Source organism: Artemia franciscana, chromosome 21 (assembly GCF_032884065.1).
Source record: "Artemia franciscana chromosome 21, ASM3288406v1, whole genome shotgun sequence".
Taxonomy (NCBI): domain Eukaryota; kingdom Metazoa; phylum Arthropoda; class Branchiopoda; order Anostraca; family Artemiidae; genus Artemia; species Artemia franciscana.
In genome coordinates, this window is record NC_088883.1 from 197928 (window position 1) to 211632 (window position 13705).

Consider the following 13705-nt stretch of genomic DNA (forward strand, 5'->3'; position numbering starts at 1 on the left):
GACACATAGACTATCTGCGAGAAAGAGGGCATGGGCGCCTGTAACCCTCTAATAAATTTTAACTCTAAAAAAAATAAACTGGAATAATTAAATATAACTTTGGCTTAAATATAAAACATTTCAAAGTTCTCTTTTTACAAGGGATCAGACGAAAAGCAAAACAATCAAAAGTTGCAGCCCTCTTCATATGTTGAGCAATATTTTTTCCTTTTTAATTCTATATGTTTATTGATTTTTAAGACAAAATTGAGTAATCAAATGCAATATCAAAGAGAAAAGTGTGGACGTAGCTAAATGGTGGTATGCCTCACCCTCCTGTTCTACTTAAAACTTTTCCATATTTTAGCAAGACTTTTCATCTATCTATCTTTTGTCTGTGGAGCATAGGGGTTTCTGCTTGCAAAAATCAGACACAACAAAAACTGGAAATTCAAGTTTATCATTGGTAAAATATTTACCCTGAAAAATAAATCAAATGAAAAGTATTACATACACAAGAGCTACACTCCATGTAGGACTATTATTCAAATTTTTAACATTTGAAAGTGGTTTTTTTGCAAATATTCGTCACAGTCACTAATTTTAAACTGGATATATTCGAAGCTAATTAACACAAGCAGCATTAGAACGGATTAAACAATGGAAAAAAAAATAACAGAAAAATATGTTATTAAAGCAATAAATGAGTTTATCAGGAGAAGGGAGTACACTGTCAGGGTAAGATGTTTTATTTTGAAAACTAGCATAAATTAAGTAATTCATTAGCCACAGAAATGACTTTAAAACCCCCTTCCCTCCTACCTTGAATTGCATATATGCAATACATTTTCTATTATTTTGAAAAATATTAGAAAAATTTGTGTTATAAACAGTTATAACGAAATCTCGACAAAATAGACATTACGCTACCGACCCCTGTAAGTAATTACAGATCTCGTTAAGTGAAAGTATAAGACGCCCATAAAAGTCTTATTATTTCAAAATATTATTTTTACTAAAATTGGACAATTGACCAGGTTTAGTAATACTTCCTGATACATTAATTTTGAACTCAATATTTTAAACACAAGTTTCACTGAGTCATAATCTGTTTTTTTTTTTTTTTTTTTTTTTTTTTTTTTTTTTTTTTTTTTTTTTTTTTTTTTTTTTTTTTTTTTTACAGAGCCTTTTTTCTTGATGGGATCATTCTGAATCCCACAAATAAAAGGAGTATAGTATCCATCAGTGCCTCTGAAACTTTGTGCATAAGTGAATGACTGTGGACCTTACTCCCATGAGAACCGTGACTGAAAAAATAAACTTTAAAATGTCTTGTAAATTATACGGTAAGGATGTTTTCTTTGAAGATCTTATAATTGACCCAATGGATTGAGATATGTGAAGCTATGATATGCATTATCACAATTTAAAGACTGCGATTTTTTTTTAATAAAGAGTGATTTCTCAGACTGAATAAAATAGTTGACAGCTATGAATATAAAACCGGATGTAAAAAAAAAAATCTTTGACGACTTTAAAAGATAAGATAAAACTAGACTTATCTTTGTCAAAGGCAATATGAAAGCATTGTGCAGAACGAAGAGAGGAGCGCCAAGTAAAAGGTTATGAAATATATTTTCTAATAGAGGTGGTAAATGAAAGAGGAACGAGGTGTAGAGGGGGCTAGGAATAGAGAGAAAAACAGAGGGATGATGTAAGAGATAGAATTGAAGATATTTACGATTATTTGGATCTTACTTTCGCAAAATATTCATTTAGCATTTTACTGTAATTTTCTATTTAGTTTATTAATCAGAAAGGAAACCAAACCATTAATTTTTGTATATTCTTCTTTATCTAGGAGTCTTTTGAAAGCTCACATGAACGATTTGCCAAAATCCCTAATTTCAAATCAACAAGTAAATCAATTAAAATATTCTGTTTCTCAATCCAATAACGGAGCTCAAACCCCAACCACAAAACCCAAAGAAAAGATTGAAAGAAATAAGCTAATGTCAAAAATTTCCTTCAGCGATTTTCCGCAGATGAAAAGTCCGTAGAGAGTAAGGGGTCTTCCAGCGGAATTTTCTTACGGAAAAGATTTTCCGCAAAACAGATTTTGCTTCAAATGTTGTTTTTTTTTTGTTCGATTTTTTGTTGTAATTTTTTTTTACAGTAGATTGGTGGAGATCCCAGTCGAAACATACAATTTTACTGTTATAAAAATGCAAAACAAATTATGAAAATATAATTAGATATATGAAAAAAATAAATTCTAGGCTATTGATTATTAACAAAACTGACTCGTTAGGTTCAATCACTTCAAAAAAGACAGTAATCAATCAGTGGATCAATATTTAAAAAAACAAGAGCTAAGAGCTCATATGGTATGAGCTCTAGCAAAATTCTAAGAATCAATAGATTGATTTAAAAGGAAAATCAGAGGCTTAATGCCCGTTGGGATTTAAAATAATAGCTCTGAGCCACGATGCCCTTCCAAATATGAAAATTCATTGAGGTCCGATGACCCACTCGTCAGTTATATATACCTATTTTATTCTAATTTTCCTCTCCCTTCAGCCCCCCGGATGGTCGAATCGGGGAAAACAACTTTTAAAGTTATTTTTAAATTTTGTCTTAAATATAATTTAATTGATGTGTTTCTTTCCGTTGTTTTACTTTTTGCATCATCTTCTCTCTCTTTCATAACATAATTTAAACTATGGTATCTAAACATTTCTGAATTAAGTTGATATCCTTCATTTAATTGACAGAAATTCATTGACAAACTAAATAATTTGTCGTCATTTTTTTCTTTCTCGCCTCTAATGGATTTGTGTCTTTAGGCGAATTTAAAACAGGTAGATTTTAGAATTAAAATCAAGTTGGTGGCTTTAGAATAAAAGGGTTAAGAGCCATGGCTAATTGAAACAAGAGCCAAGAGCTCATATGGTATGAGCTCTAACAAAATTGTATGAATCAATAGATTGATTTAAAAAGGAAAATAAGAGGCTTAATACCGTTCAGGATTTAAAATAAGAGCTCTGAGTCACGATGTCCTTCTAAATATCAAAATTCATTAAGATCCGATCACCCAATCGTAAGTTATAAATACCTAATTTTTTCTAATTTTTCCTCTCCCTTTAGCCCCCCAGATGGTCCAATCTGGGAAAACGACTTTATCAAGTCAAATTGTGCAGCTCCCTGACACGCCTATCACTTTTCATCGTCCTAGCACGTCAAGAAGTACCAAACTCGCCAAATCACTGAACCCCTCCCCCCAACTCCCCCAAAGAGATCGAATCCAGTACGATTCTGTCAATCACGTATCAAGGACATTTGTTTATTCTATCCACCAAGCTTCATCCCGATTCCTACACTCCAAGTGTTTTTCCAAGATTTCCCCCTCCAACTCCCCCCAATGTCAAACGATCTGGTCTGAATGTGGAATAAGAGCTCTGAGACATGAATTCTTTCTAAAAATGATATTTCATTAAGATCCGATCATCTATTCGTAAGACAAAAATACCCCAATTTTCCCGTTTTCCAAGAATTCCAGTTTCCCCCTCCAACTCCCCCCAACGTCACAGGATCTGGTCGGAATTTAAAATAAGAACTTTAAAGCACCAGATCCTTCTAAATATCAAATTTCATCAAGATCTGGTCACCCTTTCGTAAGTTACAAATACCTCAATTTTCAAAATCACCCCCCCCCCCGCCAATTCCACCAAAGGGAGCAGATCCGGTCCGGTTATGTCAGTCACGTATATTAGACAGGTTTTTATTCTTCCCATCCAGTTTCATCCTGATCTCACCGCTTTAAGTATTTTCTAAGATTTCCGGTCCCCCCCCCCAATTACGCTTGATCCGGTTGAGATTGATAATAAGAGATCTGAGTTACGAGGTCCTTCTAAATATGAAGTTTCATGAAGATCCGATCACTCCTTCGTAAGTTAAAAATACGTCATTTTTTTTATTTTTCAGAATTAACCCCCCCCCCCCCAATAGATCGGATCCGTTCCAATTATGTAAATCATGTATGTAAGACTTCTGCTTATTTTTCCCACCAAGTTTCATCCCGATCCCTCCAATCTAAGCGTTTTCCATGATTTTAGGTTCCCCCACCCCAAACTTCCCCCAACGTCACCAGATCCAGTCAGGATTTAAAATAAGAGCTTTGAGACACGATATCCTTCTAAATATCAAATTTCATTGAGATCCGATAACCCGTTCGTACGATAAAAATACCTCATTTTTTCTAATTTTTCAGAATTAACCCCTCCCCCAACTACCCCAAAGAGAACAGATCCGTTCCGGTTATGTCAATCATGTATCTAGGACTCGTGATTAAGAGGCTTAATACCGTTCAGGATTTAAAATAAGAGCTCTGAGTCACGATGTCCTTCTAAATATCAAAATTCATTAAGATCCGATCACCCAATCGTAAGTTATAAATACCTAATTTTTTCTAATTTTTCCTCTCCCTTTAGCCCCCCAGATGGTCCAATCTGGGAAAACGACTTTATCAAGTCAAATTGTGCAGCTCCCTGACACGCCTATCACTTTTCATCGTCCTAGCACGTCAAGAAGTACCAAACTCGCCAAATCACTGAACCCCTCCCCCCAACTCCCCCAAAGAGATCGAATCCAGTACGATTCTGTCAATCACGTATCAAGGACATTTGTTTATTCTATCCACCAAGCTTCATCCCGATTCCTACACTCCAAGTGTTTTTCCAAGATTTCCCCCTCTAACTCCCCCCAATGTCAAACGATCTGGTCTGAATGTGGAATAAGAGCTCTGAGACATGAATTCTTTCTAAAAATGATATTTCATTAAGATCCGATCATCTATTCGTAAGACAAAAATACCCCAATTTTCCCGTTTTCCAAGAATTCCAGTTTCCCCCTCCAACTCCCCCCAACGTCACAGGATCTGGTCGGAATTTAAAATAAGAACTTTAAAGCACCAGATCCTTCTAAATATCAAATTTCATCAAGATCTGGTCACCCTTTCGTAAGTTACAAATACCTCAATTTTCAAAATCACCCCCCCCCCCCCCGGCAATTCCACCAAAGGGAGCAGATTCGGTCCGGTTATGTCAGTCACGTATATTAGACAGGTTTTTATTCTTCCCATCCAGTTTCATCCTGATCTCACCGCTTTAAGTATTTTCTAAGATTTCCGGTCCCCCCCCCCCCCAATTACGCTTGATCCGGTTGAGATTGATAATAAGAGATCTGAGTTACGAGGTCCTTCTAAATATGAAGTTTCATGAAGATCCGATCACTCCTTCGTAAGTTAAAAATACGTCATTTTTTTTATTTTTCAGAATTAACCCCCCCCCCCCCCAATAGATCGGATCCGTTCCAATTATGTAAATCATGTATGTAAGACTTCTGCTTATTTTTCCCACCAAGTTTCATCCCGATCCCTCCAATCTAAGCGTTTTCCATGATTTTAGGTTCCCCCACCCCAAACTTCCCCCAACGTCACCAGATCCAGTCAGGATTTAAAATAAGAGCTTTGAGACACGATATCCTTCTAAATATCAAATTTCATTGAGATCCGATAACCCGTTCGTACGATAAAAATACCTCATTTTTTCTAATTTTTCAGAATTAACCCCTCCCCCAACTACCCCAAAGAGAACAGATCCGTTCCGGTTATGTCAATCATGTATCTAGGACTCGTGATTATTTTTTCCACCAAGTTTCATCCCGATCCCTCCACTCTAAGTGTTTTTCAAGTTTTAGGTTTCACACTCCCAACCCCCCCCCCCCCCAATGTCACCAGGTCTGGCCGAGTTTAAAATAAGAGCTCTGAGCCACGATATCCTTCTAAATATCAAATTTCATTGCGATCTCATCACCTGTTCGTAAGTTAAAAATACCTCATTTTTTCTAATTTTTCGGAAATAACCCCCCCCCCCCCCAACTATCCCAAAGAGAGCGGATCCGTTCCGTTTATGTCAATCATGTATCTAGCACTTGTGTTTATTTTTACCACCAAGTTTCATCCCGATCGCTCCACTCTAAGTGTTTTCCAAGTTTTAGGTTTCCCCCTCCCAACTCCCCCCCCCCCCAATGTCACCAGATCCGGTCGTGATTTAAGATAAGAGCTCTAAGACACAATATCCTTCTAAACATCAAATTTCATTGATATCCGGTCACCTGTTCGTAAGTCAAAAATACCTCATTTTTTCTAATTTTTCAGAATTACCCCCCCCCCAACTACCCCAAAGAGAGCGGATCCGTTCCGATTATGTCAATCATGTATCTGGGACTTGTGCTTATTTTTCCCATCAAGTTTCATCCCGATCCCTCCACTTTAAGTGTTTTCCAAGATTTTAGGTTTCCCCCCTCTAACTCCCCCCAATGTCATCAGATCCGGTTGGGACTTAAAATTAGAGCTCTGAGACACAATATCATTCGAAAAATCAAATTTCATTAAGATCCCATCACCCATTCATAAGCTAAAAATACTTCATTTTTTCTATTTCTTCCAAATTAACCGGCCCCCCACTCCTCCCCCCCCCCAGATGGTCAAATTGGGAAAACAGCTATTTATAATTTAAGCTGGTCCCGTCCCTGATACGTCTGCCAAATTTCATCGTCGTAGCTTACCTGGAACTGCCTAAAGTAGCAAAACCGGGACCGACAGAATTGGGGATTGCTATATGTCACTTGGTTAATACCAAGTGCCATAGAAACCAAAGACCAATAGTCTGAGTAAGAGGCAAAGCTGGCAAAAGCCATTTACTTTTGAAGCATCAGGGTAATAAAAAATTTTTAAGGATTTGCAAGAAAAAACTCGTACCTTACCCTGAACATAAGACGATACTCATCATCTATGGTTTCAACAAACTCAAACTCTTATTATCCATGGTCAACCCCCTCGAAGGAGAAATAGAAGCTATAATCCTCCACTTTTCTTACTGAAAAATGCCACGTTCTTAAGTATATTTAAATTTTACTTTTTACCTGGCTTTGAAATAACATTTTACAAGGTAATAACCATTAAAAAGTTTATACTATTTTTTTCTTGCTTATATAAAAGGAGTAATTCTCAAAACAAGGTATATCATTTTACTGCGACATTTTACGTGAAGTATCTAGGAATAAGAAAGAAAATTATAATTTATGAAAATATGTCAATTCTGTACATAGCTGTACCTTCAGGCACAAGGATATTTCTCATGAGTGGCTTACCGAAAGAATTGGGGGGTAGGGGGCTATTGAACAATTTAGGAACTGTTTGACTATAGTTTTTGCAGAAAGAAAACAGACCCTATATTGTGAAATATAATGTGAAAAAAGCAATAAAGAATCTACAGTAGACAGTTTTGAGAATTTAATGCGACCGTTCAAACTTGAAGTTTGCAAAATTCTTATTAAAAAAAACAACAAAAAGTGAACATTAACAAAAAACTATATGCATTTACTGCTTTAAGAAAATGGTAAAACTAACGCGGTGAGAAAAACAGTAGTATATGCAACAAACTTTAGAGATTATACATCGAATTTGGAAAGAATATAACACAATGATGAAGAGTGATCGAGGATTTAAAAAAAATAATAGTACGTATGGAATTTTTACTTTCCTTTTAAACGAATGACATCTATTTATTTGAAAAGATAAATAGGGGTAAATGCTGTTAAAATGTATATAATATAAATGAAACCAGAGAAAAGGAAGATGTTGACAGAATAGCATTGGGTCTAGCAAAACCTGATTTTAATTATTATGTTTTGAGTTGAAGCAACAAAATGATAGCATAATAGGCTCAGCCATCATATTCACTCGTTAGCTTTATCATTTAATTTATATCATTTTATTAATATTTACAAGCGTAGTTTGATTTTGAATATGTTGTACAGAAACAAATATCAGCGATAGCTGTCAAGTTTTTGCTATTAAACATGTCTACTACTACTACTACTTATCCAAACAATACTAAAATAAAGTTGTGATGGCACGTTGGGATTGGAAATACAACAAATCTGTCATTTATAAGAATCTGATATTGCCATCTATATTCTTTATAAGAAAAACAAACGTATATCTGAAACATAGAAATGCCAGTAAAATTATATTATCAATTGTCATATTTTATACTTATGATTTTAATACGAAATATTCATTTTTGCCTCAAAAATTTGGCATATCCGATTCGTTGTACCCACAATATTTTATATAGACCTGACAAAAAAAAATTTGAAGTCTATTCTGGCAAAAAAAAAATCATCAGTAAATACTAGTTGGAAATTTTCAATTTCAATTTTTATGTCCTAAATACGGAATATAATACACATATTCCAATATATTAAAACGAATGCATCAATTAAGGGTAAGAAAAAATGATAAATTTTATAAAAAGAATTTTTGTAAAGTCCTCTTACATGATAAATGCCTCAATTACCCTTCTCCAATGATTTTGTCATATTTAACCCTTGAAATATCTCATTTAATCAAGGCAATCACACCCCTATGTTTCTATATTAAACTGATTATATTCTTTTTGTATAATAAATAATACAGAAAATAATTTTAAAATGGAAATAAAAATACAAGTAAATGGGATTAGCTTATTAGCAATGAGGTTGAGATTAGCTGATTATGTGATTAGCAGCAACATCCTGAATATCATAAAAAAGACGAGGGGGGGATTTGCACATTAATTGATTTGTATATTGGAAAAGACCATAAATATGGATCGACAGGGATGTTCACCTTGTTCTATTCAGGTATCAAAATACTATATAATGAACTACCACAACCGGTTTCCCTTCCTTTAATGATGTACTATTGGTTTGCAGACTATTATTTGTTATTCAGATGGCCAATAATTAAATTTTAATCTAGTTGGAGTTAATGTGCATTTTATATAAGGCTTAAATACCTTACTCACCCCCGATCTTCTGTCAACAAAAGTATTAAGAGCCTCGCAAAAGCATGCGCAGTCAAAATGTAGAATTACTGCCAGCATGCAATCTTCTTTAAGGGGATTGCAATAGAACTCGGCGACTCGATGACATTACGTCCCTGTAAAATAATAATAAATGCTTAGCATCTGTCCCTTACAAGAGGTAAAGTTTTAGATCAGTTCAGTTCACTCGGGTTTATAAAAAAAAAACTATAGTAGTTATAACATACATAATCTCTCATCTCTATGCAACAAATGCATGCTGAGTCCCTTATTGCTTCAAAACTAAATACACAGTATGGGTCTGCCTCCACTTCTCGATACAACTATGGCCCCTACCAACAAAAACATCCTTACAAGTTCCCGCCTTTTCATCCAGGAGCAAACCACTCCAATCCTCACACAAAAAAACTCAATTATGGCTAAAATCACATAAATATTTAAATTCTTTATTCAATTAAAACTAGTTCAAAACAAGATAATTTTTTATTCTCTTTTTGAAAGAAGCAAAAAAGGCTCCTACCTCTCAGATCAAGCGGTAGGGTATTGTAAGCCTTAGCGCAGACCATGTCAGGCGAAAAATCCAGCCTCATTGTTGGCTTCTGTCGATTATGGATCTGTGCAGATAGTCTTGTAAGTGGAAGATTCTGTTCGGCTACCAAACGGGAGAGATTCCTAAAAGGCGGTGGAATCAAGCCGGAAAGGAATCTTAAAGGAAAAAAAACAGCATGTATTTCAGCAGGTAGCGTTGACAGTAAAATAAGTGTCGGTCAAAATAAAAATAAGTGTCCGGTCAAAATAAAATAAGTATCAATTTTTATATTTTATAGTTCAGAATTTACTACAAATATTGTATATCGTTTCAAAAATCTGGTATATTTGATTAGTTGCTTCCAAAATATTTAATACGGACTTGGAAAAAATTTAATTGTCTATTTTGGCAAAAAAAACATCAGTAAATACTAATATAAAATTTTCAATTTCAATTTAAATGTACTTCAATTTAAATGTACATCAAATATAGGATACAAGTTCACAATATTTAATAATGTATGCATTAATTAAGGGTGAGAAAAAGTGATTCAAAGCTAAAGCTAAATTATCTAAAGCAATTTTTATCGAGTTCTCTTATACAATACATACTTGTGTTATGGGTGATAAAAATGATGATAGAAACAAATCCAAATAAAACGACATAATTTTAAGTCCCAAATTTATAGTTTTCACTCGAAATTACTTGCCCCTGGATGAACTAGTAGAAAACCAAATAAAAATTCTAATTAAGATTTGTCAGACAAAAAAAATAGTCGTCAAACCTTTAAATTTGTAATAATTAACTCCCAGCCCAGATTACGGACGCTTGGGGCTGTTTCAGAGCCTATCCCTATTTTGTCCCCCATTCGCTTCATTGCATCCAGATATTTAAAAAAAGTTTCCCCTTTCATCACATAAAAATGAATAAAATATCCCACAAGTTTCGCCTTTTTTTAGTTTTTTTATTGTCTGATGGTCCGGTCCAGGTTCTTGCATTTTTGTTTGTTCCCCCCCCCCAACTCTTTTTTTGTATCCCTTTTAACTTTTATACATTGTATATTTCGTTTCCCTTTTTCTGTTTATTCGCTTATTTTTGTCCACCCCTCCCCCTCTTCTACCAGTTTATATCTTATTAAATTTTTTATTTACTTTATGAAGTTGAATTATTGACACTTATTTAGTGTGCCTTTTAATTTTTATGTATATTTTTATCTCATTTTTTCTTATTCACTTATTTCCCCCTCCCCTTTTTTCAATGTCCTTTATCATTTTTTTTTCATACTTGTATCTGTTTAAGTTTACTTGGATTAGCTTTTATCTTTTTAACTTTTTCATTGACTTTTTACAGCTAAATTATTTACTCACAATTGATTATTCATGATAATTTTTCTCTTTCGTTGTTGTTTTTGTAGTTTTGCCAGTGTCCGTGTAACCATGTGATTTTTCGAATTCAAAGACCTAATTCGGCCCTTTGTGGGCTTGTGATAGCGATTTTTTTAAAATAAATACCGTATATTATCTAAACGTTTTCGAAAATGTGTGTATATATAGTCTTAGGATTTAGTTGGATATTACCCTCATTGTTCCCTGAAAGTTTTAACTGATTATCCTTAGCTATTCCCGAGATGTTGACGATGTCCCCTTGTGAAAAATTGGAAGTAAATAGTTTATTTGGATTTAAATCAACACGTAGTCATAGTCTGCCACTTAATACCTTTAGATTTTCCTGAAATATTGCAGGTACACCATTTACACAGAATTTGTCCATATACTGTCTTATGATTTTGTAAAACATACCCCTCTTCAGGCACTGAATATCAGCTTAATGCACTTAGGCATTTCTGATATTTTGCAGATGCACCCTTAGACAACTTGGATATACCTCCATCACTAGAAGAGACTTCAACAGCCTTCTCACCATTAATTGAAAGTGAATGGTGACTGTTGAACTAAACTGTGTACAACACAGTTAAGGATAAGATACCCTTAGCCTTTCCAGAGACGTTTCAAATCCACCTGTTATACAGAGCTGGGACAAAAAGTGGTTTTTCAAATTGTACGTTTTTCCTAATTACAGTACCCAGTAGTTTCAATTTAAAGCAGTGTATCAAGTATAAAAAAGATGCATGGGTTAAAATATGGTTCTACTAAACCATATGAACAATGGTCCAATACCCATAGATATTCTTGAGATACTACAGATATATACTCTTTGACAACATTGATACAATGATGTCTCTAGATTTAGTACAACATCTGTATCAAAACTTGATGAAAGTTTCAACAAGATACCCTTAGCTATTCCGACTTTTAAAAAACTAATAAGGAAAAAAATCCTTTTGTTTAAGCAAGGACATATCACACAAGCTAATGATCTAAGAAAGTTCCTGAAGAGAAAATTGAGAAAGGCAGCTTCTGGGTATTACAATAGTAAGGTTAAGTATTTGTATTCTTAACAAACCCAAACAATGGTACAGGAAAATTAAAGAGATTTGCGGAAAAACCCTGTTGAAGTTAATTTTCATCTCCCTGAGCCCCCTTACAAGATAGCCAACGATTTGAACCTGCATCTTGCGTCCATAGTACAAAGTCTCCCCCCTTTCACTGGCTCAGTTCAAACTATTCCTCCCTCCACCTCTTTACCCCGAATTTCTCCCTTTGATGTTATAAATAAAATCCAAAAGCTCATAAAATCAAGTACTTGCCCATTAGACATCCCAATTGACTTGATTAAAGCCTTTTCAGACACAATTGCTGGACCTTTATCTGATAATTTTAACCAAATTACAAAATCTGGTAAATTCCCAAGTTGCTGGAAACTAGGTTTTATAACACCCATCCCAAAGAAATCTTCCAGTCTGACTATAACCAACATGCGTCCTATTAAAGTCACTCCAGTTTTTTCTAAGCATTACGAAGGGTTCCTTTGAGACTGGCTTAAAATTAAAATTATACCACGCATTGACATCCGACAGTTTGGTAATTTAAGAAAAACCTCCACCACCCATTACCTTGTACACTTGATTCACATGATCCTAAGTGAACTAGAGAAACCAAATGTTTGGCTTATCCTGGTTTTAGTCGATTTCCAAAAAGCGTTTGACTTAGTTGACCACACTATCCTAATTCGTTTACTACATGATAACTTTGAAATTGACCCACTATTAGTAAATATTGTTATATCGTTCCTTTCAGACAGATCACAAGTTGTAAAATACAAAAATACCTTCTCTAACCCCCTCCCTAGGTATACCTCAAGGAACCTTATTGGGACCACTATTATTTCTTGTCATGATTAACGAAATTGGCAAGGAATTCCCCCAAAGTTGGAAATATGTTGATGACTTGTCGATCCTTGAAGTATGTCAAAGGAATATTAAAAGTGACCCCGTTGAAATCCTAGCCCAGTGTTCGGATGAATCCAAGAATCTAAATATGACAGTAAATCCCACTAAATCCCAGATAATGACAATCAACTTCTTGAAATCTACTACTGCTTTTTGCGATCCGATCCCAAGAAAAATGCTAGTGAAACATGTTAAGCTTCTTGGTGTCACAATTTCTAATGATCTTAAGTGGGACACAAATGTTTCCATAATTGTTAAACAAGCAAATGTTTCACTATCCATTTTTAAGCTACTAAAAAAATTTAATCGTCCTAAGATACATTCCCTCCGTGTTTACTTATCCTTTATCAGGCCGTTATTGGAATATGCATGTCCGATCTGGCATTCGCAACTTTCAAATGAACTTAGTGACAAAATCGAGTCGGTCCAAAAGCGTTCGCTCAGGATCATTTACAAAGAAGGCAAAATTCCATACTCCTTCCTCCTTAAAGCTACGCGCATTACCACCTTAAAAGAAAGGAGGGAAAAAATTTGCCTGCTTTTCGCTAAATCAGTCATATCTAATCCCCGTACTGAGGACTTACTCCCTGATTTTCACAATCCCATTAGACTCCGACTCCCCCGGTCAGCCTCCTTAGCAATCCCAACTTACTCTCCGATCCATGCTGTTACAGAGAGGTTTCGTAAAAGTTGTATACCCTTTATTCTGGAACACCTTAATAATAATTCGTGATTATGTAATTGCCAAATTCCCCTTTTCCTCTATTGCCGTTTTTATTCTTTTTTTATTTACTGCAATGTTTTTGTAATTTAATTGTTAAGTTTACTGATTTGCCCTTTATCTTTGATGATTTTGCTTTTTTAATTCCTTTTAATTTTAAGTGTTTGACTTAATGTACTGTTTTGAATTCTTTTTTT

The 13705-nt window shown here is 34.6% G+C and overlaps 1 long non-coding RNA gene across 6 annotated transcripts in view; it reads right to left on the minus strand.

Annotated features, from left to right (window-relative positions):
- LOC136040993 (uncharacterized) overlaps window positions 1-13705 on the minus strand; it is a 70840-nt gene that overhangs the window by 37219 nt on the left and 19916 nt on the right. For 2 of the 6 annotated variants that reach the window (XR_010620927.1, XR_010620925.1), the window contains exons 4-5: window positions 9430-9614; window positions 6523-9025 (exon numbers count right to left, since the gene is read on the minus strand). This is a non-coding gene — a long non-coding RNA (uncharacterized LOC136040993). Of the gene's footprint in view, window positions 1-6522; window positions 9026-9429; window positions 9615-13705 lie in introns of those variants that run through there. The other 4 variants (XR_010620923.1, XR_010620926.1, XR_010620924.1 and 1 more) reach the window with 3 other exon arrangements.